General features: G+C 44.6%; 1 long non-coding RNA gene across 1 annotated transcript; it reads right to left on the reverse strand.

The window, feature by feature from the left end:
* Positions 1–688: 688 nt before the first annotated feature.
* LOC137049442 (uncharacterized) lies at positions 689–1,431 on the reverse strand. The gene is made up of 3 exons (XR_010899602.1): positions 1,307–1,431; positions 1,076–1,145; positions 689–1,009 (listed from the first exon to the last, which is right to left on the reverse strand). It is a non-coding gene; the product is annotated as an uncharacterized lncRNA (long non-coding RNA).
* Between the last annotated feature and the right edge of the window lie 14,579 nt (positions 1,432–16,010).

Consider the following 16,010-nt stretch of genomic DNA (forward strand, 5'->3'; position numbering starts at 1 on the left):
CGATCAGTCTAGGCTGTTCCCTTACATAATGTCACATATATCAGGAGAAGTGGGTGATCTTGTGTTATAAATCCAGCTAGCTTTGCCTCCCTGGCACTGTTGTAAACACATAATCGCGGCACAAATGCCCATAACATTAGCCTGCTATAACATTACAGATCAACTAACACAATCATTTACTACCATTTCATGTGTATGATCAGTCTAGGGCTGTTCCCTCATGTAATGTTGCATAATCGTGGGTGATCTTGTGTCGCAAATCCAGCTGACTGCCTCCCTGGTACTGTTGTAAACACATGACGGCGCCACACCCACAGCCCGTGATAAATTACAGAACATCTAACATATATAGTTTTAATAAGTACATAAACCATAAGGAGTTAACTTGCATCCATTTAAATTAAGTTAACAAGTTTGAAAATATTTTAATGAAAAATAATAAAATAAAACCTTTCCTGTAGCTCAAACAGTAGAGCATAGTGCTAGCAACGCCAAGGTCATGGGTTCGATTCCCAAGGAAAGCAAAAACTGACAAAAATGTAAAATGTGTACCTTAAAATGCAATGTAAGTCGCTTTGGATAAAAGCGTCTGCCAAATGCATAAATGTAAATGTAAAACATGCATTGCAAGCATTTTTTCCCGCAGAAGTTATGTCACTGTTACCTCACACTCGCGTTGGTACCCACTGCAGACACAATTTTAATACAATTTACCAGTTTTTAACTACTTCAGAGAAAATGGCAGACAATTTTTTCAAAAGAAGACAACTGACAAGTGAGGAAATAGAGGAGATTTTTTTTTAATTCTGATGAGGAGAATTTTGACAGTGAGGCAGAGAGTGACAGTGATGAAGACCTTCCCCCGAACCTTCAAGCTCGGGATTACTGGAGCACAGACCCCATGCTCTTGACACCATTTTTCGGGTCTTTGTTTTCACAGGACCGATTCCTTCTGCTCCTCCGCTGTCTTCACTGTTCAAACAATGCAACAGCAGTTTTAAATGACCCTCTGAAAAAAATCTGAAATATTTTTACTGCTCTCACCTCCTCCTTTCATCGCATTTTTGTGCCATACCGGGATCTGTGTGTTGATGAATCTCTGATGAAGTGGAAAGGCAGGCTGGCATTTTGTCAGTTCATTCCATCTAAACGGCACAGATTTGGGGTCAAGTTTTTTGTTTTGTGTGATGTGCTCACTGGTTATGTGCAGGACATGATCATTTACTCCGGATCTACCAGTGACATAAAACACAACCAAGGACTTGAGATTTCTGGGTCTGTTGTAATAACACTACTAGGACCTTACCTCAGAAAGGGTCATGTCCTTTATGTGGATAACTGGTACAGTAGTCCCACACTTTTCCAGAACCTCTTGTCTCTTGGCACTGGAGCTTGTGGGACTGTGCGTGCAAACCGCAAAGGGATTCCAACATTCACCTGTAGAATGACAAAGGGTAATGTGGAACTCAAGGAAAATGGATCACAGTTGGCAGTCAAATAGCATGATAAGAGAGATGTCCATGTCCTTACCACTGTCCAGCCAACTGGTATGGCAGCCACAGGGAAGCTGGATCACATCACTGGGCAAGCCAAGATGAAGCCAGTCTGTGTGATGGAGTACAACAAAAAGATGAGAGCAGTTGACAAAGCGGACATGATGACTGGTTTTCTTGAATGCACCATAAAGTCTACCAAGTGGTACAAAAATATCTTCTTTCACCTACTTGACACAGTTTTACTGAACAGCCACATTGTCTACCGGCAAATTACTGGTAAGATATTTCTATAAATCAAAGAATATAAACAAGATTAAAAAATTGATCACATTTTCAATTAATGTAAACAAAAGTGTTATAAAGGGTATGCATGGATGTCACTTTCCTGAGTGAGTGGCAAAAGAGCTGCTGCGTGACTGGATTTAATAGGGGAACCGGTGTAAACAACGAGTAAACAAGTTTCAGTTTAAACTAAAGCTTAGACTTGATATAGTGGTGCTTAAAACTTACCAAAGATCCAGTGATCCATGGATATTGACAAGAACATTTCCTGGCATTTTTACATGCCTGATTTTGACACCAGTAAAATACATAAATCAAATTTGCCTGTGAATGCTTTAAATAAATACAATATACTAAGGGTGTAATGGTAAACAAAACTGACGGTTTGGTATGCACCTCGGTTCTGAAGTCACGGTTCGGTACAGCAGGGGAGAGAAAACTAAATATAAAATAGTTTTTTTTTTTTTTTAAACAGTGGTTTACTGAACAGATTGTGTCAGTCCATAAATTAATTTAATTATAACTAAAATATTTTAATTCAATTATAACTAAATAAAGAATTAATTCAATTGTTACAGTTTTTTTTAAATCTCTCTTCTAATACAGTTTTTATTATTTGCTAATAAGTTATACCACACTCATATAGGCATACATTATGCATGTTACTGGCCATTGTTTAAATCTACTAGCAATTCAAAATACATCTTTATGGCTGTACAAGATATTATTCAGCACCCTGATGAACATCGCAATGCCGGGTTGGCCTACGTTGTCGTCACGTTCTCTCCATCTGGATGAAGATAAGGAGCAGAGACTGCACAGCGAGTTGTGTTGACAGTGTTTAGTGATTTGGTGAAGAGAAAACTTCAGAATAATGTCACAGAGTTCATTCATGAAGTATTGTTTAGCCACAAAATTACTCTAATTCGCCTCTTTGAATTGGATTTCTCTATTTTAACCTTAATTACTACACTAATTGTAATATAAATATTAGAAGAAATATATAAAAATATTATAAGAAAAATATTTTAAGTGGTTATTTATTGATAATAATTATTGCACAAATAGTATTTAGTACCAAAAGATCTCCTCAAAATATTAAATAAATATAATTTAATGAGTATGAGTGTGACCAATTAGTATGGAATACCTGAGGGCTAAATACAAGAATAACATTAATGTTAACAATGTTGCATCTCTATCACTTTGCATAATAAAACGATCCTGTAAATATGGCTGACTTAATAATCAATACACACTAAACACTATGCTGTACTGTTTACCAAAACTTGCAGCAAACATCTATATAGTGAAACGGTTGTGTATCCGTTTAAGCCATTTAAATGCATTGGCACAGTGCTAGAAGTATTGAGCGCTCATGGGCCACGTGACCAGCGCGCACCGCAGGGAGAAGAGAGCATGCAACTCCTCTTTTCAACGCCTCTGGCTTTAACATTATGCCACAATAGCGCCAAAACGCTATTTATTGTTTGAATTTCATTAAAACACATTAAAAAAAAATGTAAAGCTTAGCTTTGTTTAATATCAAAAGCAGGTTTGGCAATTTGGCGTGAGATTGAGTTGGGCGGAGTGAGAGCGTGACACAGAGCCTGAAAGCGTGAGTCTCACGCCAGATGCGTGAGAGTTGGCACCCTCTATAAACTAATGTACAATAATAAACAGATCACACTGTCACATACTATTCTATCCTCTTCCTTACGCCCTATCGATTTGTTCTACTGTGAGTATAGGAAAGGAAATCACCTCCCTGCAATTCAAGACGAACCTGATGAGAGGGCTGCTGGAGAACAGTATATTTATTGTTTTGTTTATAATACTATTTTGATTGTTGTTCATTGCAATTATATTTATAATTTGTTTTGTACTTTTATTAGAAAGTGTATATATGTATAATAGTCTAAACAAAAAAACATTTAGCTTAAATTGAGGAGATTTAAAAAAACATGAATGAAATGTGTACATTTTGTAATTTCTTTTTAAGAAATGACATACGTTTGAATTATGCTAAATTTATACAACACATTCTAACTAGCAAAGCAGAGAAAAGGTCATCATGTATGCATTTGACATCATGTCCTACATGCAAGCTAATAGTCAGTGAGGCGAGACCATATAGCTTTTCTCTGCTTTGCTAGTGAAATATGAAACTCAGTAACAATATAAACACTAAAACAAATAATATATTCATGTTACGTATCAAGTCAACTGAACCCTAATAACTTTACCGAATGCACGGAGCATATTTGCAAGGTGCAAAACGACAAACATGACATTTGAACGTCCACATTATTGAGTACTTTTCGTTTTACAAGATAATTTTTTTAATATCTTTATTCATATTTATTTCATGTTTGTAAATAATTATATGTGCTCCAAAATAGGAGGAAAAAAACTAAAATATACTCACCATTTGACACGCGGATGTTGTGAGGGAGATGCAAAATGCCGTGTGCAAGCGAAATTCAAAGCAGTGGGGAAAAAATAGCAACATAAACATGTCAACCATAGTGTGTACACGCTAAAAAATAATGTGAAAGGTTTAGAATTAAAAAATAAAGCAAAACATTCATAGAGCGCTCACCTGCACGCGGTCATCCACCACGAGCGCCATTGTGACTGCGTCACTGCAAAAACTCACGTGTCAAGGTTGATGTGTGTTACCATGGAAATTAGAACGCATGTCATTGCATAATAACGGTCGCAATAAAAAAACTCACGCCAGGCTGCCAGTCTTATTTTTAAGAAAGTACGTGCAAAAGGGTTAAACGCATTTTTTAGCATCTCATCCTGGGACTGTTCCAGGGGAAAGTCATCGCGCTCCGAAAACACTGGCGTTTCCGGAGCGCTCTGTTCCCCCGGATCAGTGCCCAGTGGTCTCGGTTCCGCCTCCCCCGCCTGCGCGACCGCCACCTTCCCTTTCTCTTTTTTCCCCCAAGAGGCATCCACACACAAATATCCCAATAATTTATTAAAACCTGGCCAATTTGTCCCCAAAATCAGTGGATGCCGGAGGTGCTGGTTAACGGCCACCTCAACTCTATGTTTTTGACCCCTGAATAGAAAATCCATCGGCACTAAAGGGTATTCTCTCACCTCCCCGTGCACACACCTCACCATAACCATGCGGCGCATATCCCATGCCCTGGGTTGAATCAGGCTTTGGTGTATGAAGGTCTGGTTACAACCTGAATCCACTAAAGCCTGATAAGTACCCCCCTTGATACTCACAGGTATTTGGTACAGGCCAGCCTGATCGGGGGCGGCGTGCGGCGCGTCGGGGACCCAGACCAGCGTCCCCACCTCCATCATCGGACACTGATTGATAAAGTCTCCGGGGTCCCCGCAGCGCCAGCACGCCGGCCCAGATTTCCCCGCGGCTCTAGCGGCTGGCAGTAAAGGTGTGTATTGGCGCGGAGAGAGCGGGTGCTGGCAGACAGGGATCCTGAGCTCCTCCCTCTCCTCTCGCTGACAGCTGGTACCCGGCGGCTTGTTCCGTCGGGGCTCCTGACCTCCATCGGGGAGCCGGCCGGGGCGTCAGCGCACTGCACGACCTAGGCATAGGGACAGGCTTAGAGGGTTGAGAGGAGGGGGAAGAAGAAGAGAGAGAGAGAGAGAAGCTGATGGTAGCGGTTCGCCGACCCCTCGGCACGCCATCATTTCGTCCTCCGCCAGCTGGATGGCCTGGTCTAGCAACGTCGGGCGGTGGCACTGGACCCACTGAGCAGTTTTCTCTGGCAACCTTGCCACAAATTGCTCCAGTGCCACCCGATCGGTGATTTCCTCGACGCCGCTCCCATCGGCCATCAACCACTTGCGACAGGAGTCCCGGAGCTGGTGTGCGAAGACGAAGGGCCAGGGCCGGCGCGTGCCTATAGGCGAACTAGGCAGCCGCCTAGGGCGACAGCTCAGCCAGGGCGGCAAGAGAGAGAGAGGGCGAGAGACCGAAAGCGAGAGAGAGAATTTTTTTAAAAAGGTATTTGTTAGTTTTACATTAGGTAGGTTACAATTATCGCACTTATACCAACAACATTTTTTTCCCACTCCATTAGTATACATTTAAATTAACTTTAAATTTAGAATAAAAATTCCCGCCCGGCCGCGCCCCCACCATTTTCACACCGCAAGCGTGAGCGGCGCGTGAGCAGCGCGTATTTTTTTCGGCGCCCATGTTGATCAATGAGTGCAATCACACCGGGAGCAGGAGCAGCGCGTGAGCGTCAAGCAGGAGCGTCGCGTGAGCAGCAGTGAAGCAGGGGTTTCGGCGGCGAGCCTATTTTTGCTGCGCTGCTGACGCTTCTGACGCTCAATTAAAGTGAAAGCACACGTTTAAAGGACAAAATAAATGTAATTTCACACAAAAAGTGCCTAAAATGCACACAGGAAGCACGTGTAGTGTATTTGAACAATAACTGGAGTATGTCAGAAAAGAAAACGAAGAATAAAAAATATCTGTGGAAGATTTTATCAAATGATTATTCAGTTTGGGTGAACGTATGGTTATGATTATAAAAAATAAAGTAAACTAGCCAGAAAATATAACAAGCTTTCGTTTAGTTTAGTATTTAATAGGCTACTCAGACAGGTAAAGGCTCTCGGTCTGCAGCTGCAGTCACGGTGTAAAGCGAAAGCACACTTGATGGACAAAATAAATATAATATCACAAAAGCGCTCAATGCACACAAGAAGCACATGTGGTGTGTTTTAACAATAACTGGAGTATGTAGCCTAATTAAAGAAAACGAAGAATAAAAATCATCTGTAGAAGATTTACCCATTTAAACTAGTTTTAATTATTCAGTTTGGGTGAAAGTATTATAAAAATTATAGTAAACTAGCCAGAAAATATAATAATTTATTTTAGTTTAGTATTTAATACTCAGACAAGTATGCTCTATCATTGTGGGAGCCGCTGCTGTGACGCTGCACCAACGCTTCCAGTGTGAATACTCTCGCGCGTCTGCAGCTGCGATTAGTAGGCTATATGCGTGCAAAATACGCTCGACTGTGCCATCCGTTCCGTGGAAGAGTGCTTTTCGCTGCTTCGAGACCATGATCATCCAGGCGCATATTTGGATGACATCGCATCTCTCAAAGAAAAGGAGAATAGCCTACAATAGTTTTTCAGGATTGCTTAAGACTGAAAAAGGCCCTGACTCATGGAGACTCACGGGATGTTGGGCAGACGTCTGGTTGCTGGATCTAAACCACTGGATGCGCTTAAATTCATCTGTGAAAAAAGGATGGAATCAATTTTTCCGAGCCCGATCTCACGAAGATGCGTATGAATAGTCCGAGTTTGCAATCTCGTGGAATGTATACGCCAAAATGAGTTTTAGCGTGCACTTTATGGCGTATTATACATACGAACCCCCCACCCCACCACCCTAAACCTATCCAAGAGCGTGTCATATCATATGCACGCCATAAAGTGCGTATATGCACGCAAAAAAGATTTTACACTCGTACTATACGCATGACCATGAGATTGCGTTGATTTTTCCAAATGTTTTTATAGCATTAAAAGAGTGCTTCTCACTCTCACCGTCACTGTGAGCTCTGGAGAACGCAGTTTCTCAGAGCTTAAACTGATTAAAAATTATCTCTGAAGTACAAAGACACAAGACAGACTCAATGGACTATATTGCAATTGAGCACGAACTTGCTGAAAAAGTTAAACTCGAGGACGCAATCAAAGCGTTTGCCGCTGCGAAAGCCCGATGCGCACGCTTCTGAAATGTAGGCTATTAGTTATGTGAATGGTTGTTTGTGTGTATCAGTCAAGACAAAATCGAAACCTCCAATGAGCTAAAAAGTTGTGTGCATGTTTAGTTTTATTCTGTACACTGTCTATTATTAAAAAAAAATTATATGCAGCTGTAGCACTGTGTACTTTTTTCACGTTGCAGAATAAAAAAAAAATCTGAAAACATGCTTGCACGTTTTTATTGTAGTGTAATTTCATAGATAAAGAAACTATTAATTTGTTTACATGCATCTAAAGGATACCTAATTGTGAGTGTGAGGTGGGGGCGGCACGATCATGCTCTGCCTAGAGCGGCATTTGAGCTTGCGCCGGCACTGCGAAGGGCCGACCGAACTCATCCAGGGTGAGGGTCCGGAACCTCTGGCGATGTTGCTCTGGAGTCCGGCCGACCCTTTGGAGGATGGCACGCTTCAGGTCGTCAAGATTCTGGACTGGCAGTTGGTGGGCGGCTAATTGTGCCTCTCCGGACAGTAGAGGCAGTAGCCGCATTGGCCAGTCTGCTTTGTTTACTCAGTCTTTCAAAATAAATCATAAATGCTCTTAGTATTTATGCCAAAATCTGCGAAATATAGAAATTAAGATAAAAGCTCCACTCTTCTCCTGAAAAAGTCTGTTGGTTCCTCAGTGACAAATTTTATAGCATTAAACAACTAACTAAGCTAAACTTATTTAAAACACACTTGAAATAAAATCATAGTGATAAAACTGCCTTAAAAGACAGAAAACATCTTGGGAAATATAAAGTGTAATTTGATTGTTCCCTTTCGAGAGAGGTTCCTCGTATTACGTATGGGAAAAACTCCTTTTCTCGAGAATGTGAAGCAAAACTTTTAATAAAGGTATCTATGTAAAGCGCAGTGAGCTGCACGGCCATAGCCCAGCGCGAGGAGCGCTCTGATTGGCCGGGCCGCGGCAACTGCAGGAACCTATGGTGAGGCGGCTGAGAGGAACGAACCAATGGGGGGCGTTCCAGAAGCCCGCCGAAAAAGGTGCTTATATTTGCATACAGGAGGCTATATAAGACCCTAATTCGCCATAGGTGTCAGATTTTATCTCCTTCAGCGATACCTTCGCTGGTCTCCGGAAGAAGCACCGCCGTTGAAAAGGCACCAGCGGAACCTGCAGCTGAGGACGACGGACTCCCTCTCCGCCTTCTCTGCCGTTCCAGCTACGCCATCCGGCGTTATATATCCTTTAAACTGTGTCTATGTTGAGTGTTATATGTGTTTGTGTGTGTGTTGCCGCTGCAACGCCACTTCTAGAGCTACAGGCTTGTTCTACTCGAGGACTCTCTCGTTCCGCCGCGTCGTTAAGCGCCGCGGAAAGACGGAGCTCTTCTCACTCTCCCTCTGCTCTCGTCCCGTCGCGCTGAATAGCGCCGCGGAAAGAGAGAATGTTAGAGGACATGAGCACACTCAAGCCGAAGCTCTCTTCACTCTGCCGCCGCCGCGGCTCTTCTTCCGCCGCTGCCACAGAGTTGTTCTCACTCTTCTCTCATTCCGTCGCGCTACAGCCGCGGACAGAGAATACTAGAGTGAATAGGCGAACTCGAGCCTAAGCTCTCGTCACTATACCGTTGCGCTGAGGAGGCGCCGCGGACAGACGGAGTTTTTCCTCAGTCTTCCTCTTCTCTAGTTCAGTCACGATTTCGCCGCGGACAGAGAATACTAGAGTGAATAAACTAACTCGAGCCGAAGCTCTCGCCGTGCTAGAAGCGCCGCGGACAGAGTTTTTCCTCACGCTTCCAATTCTCGTTCTGTCGCTCTATCGCCGCGGACAGAGAATACTAGAGTGAATAAACTAACTCGAGCCGAAGCTCTCGCCGTGCTGAAGAAGCGCCGCGGACAGACGGAGTTTTTCCTCGCTCTTCCTCTTCTCTAGTTCAGTCGCGATATCGCCGCGGACAGAGAATACTAGAGTGAATAAACTAACTCGAGCCGAAGCTCTCGCCGTGCTAGAAGCGCCGCGGACAGAGTTTTTCCTCACGCTTCCAATTCTCGTTCTGTCGCTCTATCGCCGCGGACAGAGAATACTAGAGTGAATAAACAAACTCGAGCCGAAGCTCTCGCCGTGCTAGAAGCGCCGCGGACAGAGTTTTTCCTCACGCTTCCAATTCTCGTTCTGTCGCTCTATCGCCGCGGACAGAGAATACTAGAGTGAATAAACTAACACGAGCCGAAGCTCTCGCCGTGCTAGAAGCGCTGCGGACAGAGTTTTTCCTCACGCTTCCAATTCTCGTTCAGTCGCGCTGTCGCCGCGGACAGAGAATACTAGAGTGAATAAACAAACTCGAGCCGAAGCTCTCGCCGTGCTCATTCTACCGCCGCCGTGCTGAAGCGCTGCGGACAGAGAATACTAGAGTAAGTTAGACGAGCGAGCTCGGGCTGTTGGGTATGTCAAGAACAATGTCGCTGCAGCGCGCGCTTACTGCCAAGGAAGTTGTAATGGCTGCCTTGTCATGATAGCGCGCGCCCCTTCCACAGCGCGTTGCTGACTAGAGCGCGGCTTACGTCATAGCACGCGCTCACTGTCAGAGCATAAGGGCGTCGGAAAATGGCTGCCAAGCTAAGCCCTTTTTTCACTCTATCACTTCCAGTCCCCTTTATTCAGGCGGCTGGAAAGGTTTTTTACACTGTAGACAAAGTGTCCACTACACAGTGTGCACCCCTACATAAGCACTGTTAATTCAGCCTCACAAAATCACAAATAAATCCCGCCGCGGCCGGATTACACCATATAAAGTCAACTAGCCTTATTGCAGTCAACTAGCCTGTGGTCAAACACGCTTGTCTGCATGTGTGCTTTCAGTCTAGACTAGAACATAACGGCATTGTGGAATGGCTCACATACCACCCGCACTTCCTTACATTCTCCCAGTTCCCTTAAGTTAAGTGACTGGAGATTCAATATTGCAGTCAACTAGCCTGTGTTAAACACGCTCGTCTGCACACTAATGCTGTGTGCGTTTACCCCTGTGGATTTGCTCACTGGTTTGCACCGTGGGTATTCTACGTAGGTTGTGCCCCACTGCACATTGTTTACACTACACACAAAAGAGCTTTCTATGTAGGAAATGTGCCCACTTTACAGTCTGCACTCCTGCACCCAAGCACTTTTCACAAAGTTCACTCTCGCACACACAATATAAATGTGAGGCGCGCGCCCACTGCAAAGCCTGCACCGCCAAAACTAACACTATCCCCACAGTGTTACAAGCAGTGTTACAGCACAAGCAACCCGGCTAACAGGCCCCTATTACTAAGCGGCCAGCCCCCGAATCTAATTCAACCCCTGGCTTTACGAGCCCAGGCCTGGCAGGCCATTCCTGGTATATAATATTGGGTGTTGAACATATAAAACGAGGTTCTCGCTACAGTTTTGCTCGCAGACCCCGCGATTCAAGCCGTGGTCGAGCCCTCTGTAAGAAGCAGTGTCAGTCACGTGCTTCTCGCTGAGGCATTGAGACTGTTAAAGGAGAGAGCGGCGGAAACAGTACACCCAACGCTAGCGAGTCAGGTTTTTACTGTCGCTAATTCCTCATGCCGAAAATGGGTGGCGGTCTCAGGCCCATTTTCCAGGCATCTGAACAAAGCACTTATGACACGCTCGTTTCAAGGTGCTGACGGTGAAACAAATCCCCGCGCACATTCGCCCCGGGGATTGGGTTTTCTCAATAGATCTGAAAAACGCATACTTCACGTTACGATAACCCCCCACCCCCACTACAGGCCATTCTTGAGATTCGCCTTCGAGGGGCAGGCTTATCAGTACAGTCATTGTCATAGACTCAAGACTCAACGAGCGTCTTACGGCATAAGAACCACCACGTCTTGATAATGTACATAAAATCGCTAAGGCAGCCGAGATCAGACTCTCTTCACTGCATGACTAAGCATCTCCTTTTATGGGCAGAGCACAATCTGAGCTCCCTAAGGGCGGCTTACGTGCCAGGTATTCTGAATCAGGGTCCGGACATGTTATCCAGAGGACCCATGTCCCCAGGGGGATGGTCCCTTTACCCGCAAACGAGTCAGCTCGCACAGCACACGCTGCCCAATATTTTTTCTGCAAACGCAGGGATGCCCTGGCCCATGTTGGCCCAGACTCCCTCTATATGTTCCCTCCGATCGCGATCCAGCTGCAAGCCTGTGCTTTTTAATAGCCCCACTTTGGAAGAACCGCACATGGTTCTCCAAACTGTTTCAGCTGGCAGACACAGCCCCATGGCCTATTCTGCCAATGAAAGGGAAGGTCTGGCATCCCAATCCCGAGCTGTGGGCCCTCCACGTATGGCCCATCAACGGTATCCGGGAACCTCTCTGACAAGTTATGAACACTATTTCGGAAGCTAGAGCCCCTGCTATCTGGCAGCTCTGCTTTGAAGTGGTCAGTGGTTTTCTAACCAATGTGCTACGCGAAACATCGACGCACACTCATGCGAACTGGCGGAACTGCTCGCTTTCTCCAAGAGCTAATGGACGCGGGTCGTCCCCCATCCATACTCGGGGTGTGTATCTCCGCCATAGCAGCTAGCCACGCTCCGATCGCGGCACATTCACTAGGGAAAAGTGATCTTATTGTGTGTTTTCTTAAAGGGGCCAGGAGATTCAGCCCGCCTTGCCCCTACCTCGGTCCCTATTTGGGACCTCGCCATGGTTTTGGAGGCCGTGAGGGGTTCCCCCTCCTAACCACTTCAGAACACGAGCTTGAAGCACATATCACTCAAAACCGTTTTTCTGCTGGCTGTGGCCTCGGTTAACCGAGTGGGTGGCTTACCTGCACTCTCCGTGAGCCCTTCCTGTCTTGAGTTTGGGTCCAGCAACTTCAAGGTTGTGCTCAAACCGAGGCATGGTTTTATGCTGAAAGTGCTATCAACCCCTTCAGTATGCAGGTCTTTTCACTGCTTAACCCGCGTCTCAGAGAGAATAAGACGCAAACCTATTCTGCCCAGTCAGAGCATTGAGATTGTATCTAGAGCGCTCCGCCCCCTTCAGGCAGTCGGATCAGCTCTTCATTGCTTCGGTGGCCGCACTAAAGTTTGTGCTGTCATGAAACAGTCTCTCACACTGGATAGTGGATGCAGTCCCACTAGCATATAGGTCTAGGACCTAACCTGTCCTACAGGCATTTAAGCCCACTCCTCTAGAGACATGGCCTCATCTTGGGCTTGGTCGTGTGACATTTCTTTGGAAGATATCTGTGCGGCGGCAGGCTGGGCCTCTCCGTCCACTTTTATCAGATTCTACAAGTTGGAGGTTCCAGCTCTACAAGCAGGGCTTCTCTCCATCTAGGCTCTATCTTGACCCTGGCGAACAGATTGCCTTACGTTTTGGCCTGTACACATTAGTCCTTAAGCACTATTCATTCATCATAAGATCCGACTATGTCCGATCAGCTGTTCAAACGAACCGACTCTTCCGGTTCTTCATTTCCCTTATAAGCCGCCTCTGTCGGTGTCTCGGGGGTTTATAACATGTGCTTTGGGTATACTGGGTCAGTCAGCACACACGGCGCTTTACATTGTGTTCCCATACGTAATACGAGGAACCTCTCTCGAAAGGGAACGTACTCGGTTACTTTCGTAACCTTGGTTCCCTGAGAGAGAGGAACGAGTATTACGTTCCGTGCCGTGTTTATGCTTCTCAGGTATCGCTTCAGTCGATCTTAAAACCTGACACCTATGGCGAATTAGGGTCTTATATAGCCTCCTGTATGCAAATATAAGCACCTTTTTCGGCGGGCTTCTGGAACGCCCCCCATTGGTTCGTTCCTCTCAGCCGCCTCACCATAGGTTCCTGCAGTTGCCGCGGCCCGGCCAATCAGAGCGCTCCTCGCGCTGGGCTATGGCCGTGCAGCTCACTGCGCTTTACATAGATACCTTTATTAAAAGTTTTGCTTCACATTCTCGAGAAAAGGAGTTTTTCCCATACGTAATACTCGTTCCTCTCTCTCAGGGAACCGAGGTTACGAAAGTAACCGAGTACGTTTAGTTTAACTCCATCCATTAGAAACCACGGAGGGGCGGGGCTTATGAGCTATACTGGGACCAACCACCTGGGGCGATTGAGGCGCGGAGGCTTCGAGACAGGTGATGGATCCATAGTAATGATGTAGTAGGAACTGTAAGAGCAATGCAGTTGAGAAGGAGGCAAGAAACTGTAGAGGAAGCAGAAGCTGGATGGAATAAGGTTGGGGAATAGAAAGCTTGGGGAGCAACCCCATGCTTAGATCGGCTGCAATGGCAGCGGAGAAAGGAAAGAGAGGGAGGGGCATGATCATCTGCGGAGGCACCCTCACACTTGGGTCTGCACCTATAAAAGAAGAAAAATTAAGGGGGTTGGGGGGGGGGGTGGCAGGACCGTTTGTGGAGGCAGCCTCACGCTTTGGGCCTGCTCCAATAGCAGAGGAGAAATGTATTATATAGCTTTTCTCGATTTAACAGAGAATAAAAGCCAGGAAGAACAGAAATTTTGGAAGTGTGGAAAGAAGAACAGAAGAAGTTATACTTACCTGTGGGAGGAGGAACGGTAACAGTCACTGTCGAAGAGGCCGTGGAACTAATGTCTGCCGCCGCGATAACGCTGGCCGAATTAAGGGGCGGACGTGAAAGCGTCGGCAGCTGCTGCTGCCGGCTAAAAACTGAAACGGACTATATAGATCGTGCAGTTGTTTGTTTTGATGTTTGCATGTTGCTGCGAGAATGCTGAATGCGGCATGAGAGTGAGAGTTTTGGTGAAAACACACGAGCAGATCGTGAAGTTGCGCTTTTGAATTCCTCTGGGTGAAATGGAAAACCTGCGCTGAATAACGCTTGCCTGAGCGCGTTGGCGGACCATTTCTCAGCAGGAGGTACGAGGCTTAACGTTACTGCTGAAGAGGACGATGCTGATGAAGGCCTCGATGCATCACGATGAGGATCAACCGAGCCCCGTGATGATTCTAGATGGAGGAAGAGAGAGGTCTTCTTGAGCAAGGTGTTTTGTGGAGCGGAGAGAACGGCGATCTGGCGATCAACAGGTGAAATGAGCAGTGAAGCCAGTCAAGCAGAGTTGGGCAGGCCAAATGCTTCAGGAACTAAAAAGAGGAAGAGGTAAGCTGCTGGTTTTATACCTTGGTATTAATTGAAAGATTAGATGGGCGTACTCCTCCCGAAATTACGTTTATTAACTTCACTTAAATGAAGCCCTTGGAAATTCTATTAATCAAAATTGTGTATAATATCAAGGAAATTAATTGACAATTATAATTTTTTGGTCATAACTGCCCTGCACTTCCTCTCATATCTGTACATGTATACATCCACACTAGAAGGATGGTTAGATGAGATATGGATGATAAATGTGTCAGTATCTACTGTATCTATTATAGATAGATGGTAAATCAATATCCATCTCCAGTAAATATCTGTATATTCTGTGTTACAATTAATCCCACCCATGGGGTAACTTTTACAGTGATGTTTGCACTCCCGTCACTTTCAGTGTAATTGTATGAAAACAGTTCTGGAAACAAGCTTCAAATGTTCAATTGTAATGGACACGTGCATGTTGTCTTTGTAATAAGCTGTTTATAAAATGGTCAGTTCTGGTTCTTGATTTTGATTGGTTGAGCCATGTTCTAAGCAGTAATAAAACTCCCTGTAACCCACTGCTGACCCCATTGCATAAGTATCACTGCTCTAGTGTATGTTTATGTGTCTGTGTTGCTTGGCAAAGACTTTGTTGTTTCTGTTTTTGAGGAACTACTTTGCTTGGTGGAGCACTAATCATTTTTTATTAATATCATTCATGATGTTTTATTTTATGAAACCTTGCTACTGTATGTATATGAAATAAATATTTGGAAAAACAATAAGCCTGGTGAAACTTGGTTTACAGTACTTTTATAACAACTGTGTTTTAATATTTTCGTCATGCCTAACACATTTTAGCTGTTATTTTATCTCTGTTAAAAATGTCTTGACACAGCTTACTGCTTTATTCATCAAAACACAAATATTTTGAGTAATTAAGCCAACAACAAAAGCGTTAGGTTTTGCCCTGCTCTTCCCCTACAGCCAATAAAAAGAAATAATCCAGGATTAAGCTCACTGGACATTATTTGTTTGGAATGATTGTGTTCATTGTTTCTCTCACCTGACTGGATGTTTCTGCAGGGCTGATGGTGACAACTGGTTTCTGGTCTTCTAAAGTCTGGTTCTGCTGTGTTGCAATAGGATACATACTGTATGTATCGCAGTTTTTTTTGTATTGCAGATAAATAATTGCTTCACTTCAAGCAATACTTTGTAACATTTATTAATCATGACAGAATTATCACATACAACATACTACACATTAGAGAATCATTTGTAATAAAAATTCACAAGTATTTGATACACTGCCGATTTTGCAGAGTTTCCAACTTACAAAGCATGTAGAGGTCTTTAATTTTATCATAGGTACACT

This window comes from Pseudorasbora parva, chromosome 20 (assembly GCF_024679245.1).
Source record: "Pseudorasbora parva isolate DD20220531a chromosome 20, ASM2467924v1, whole genome shotgun sequence".
Classification (NCBI taxonomy): Eukaryota; Metazoa; Chordata; class Actinopteri; order Cypriniformes; family Gobionidae; genus Pseudorasbora; species Pseudorasbora parva.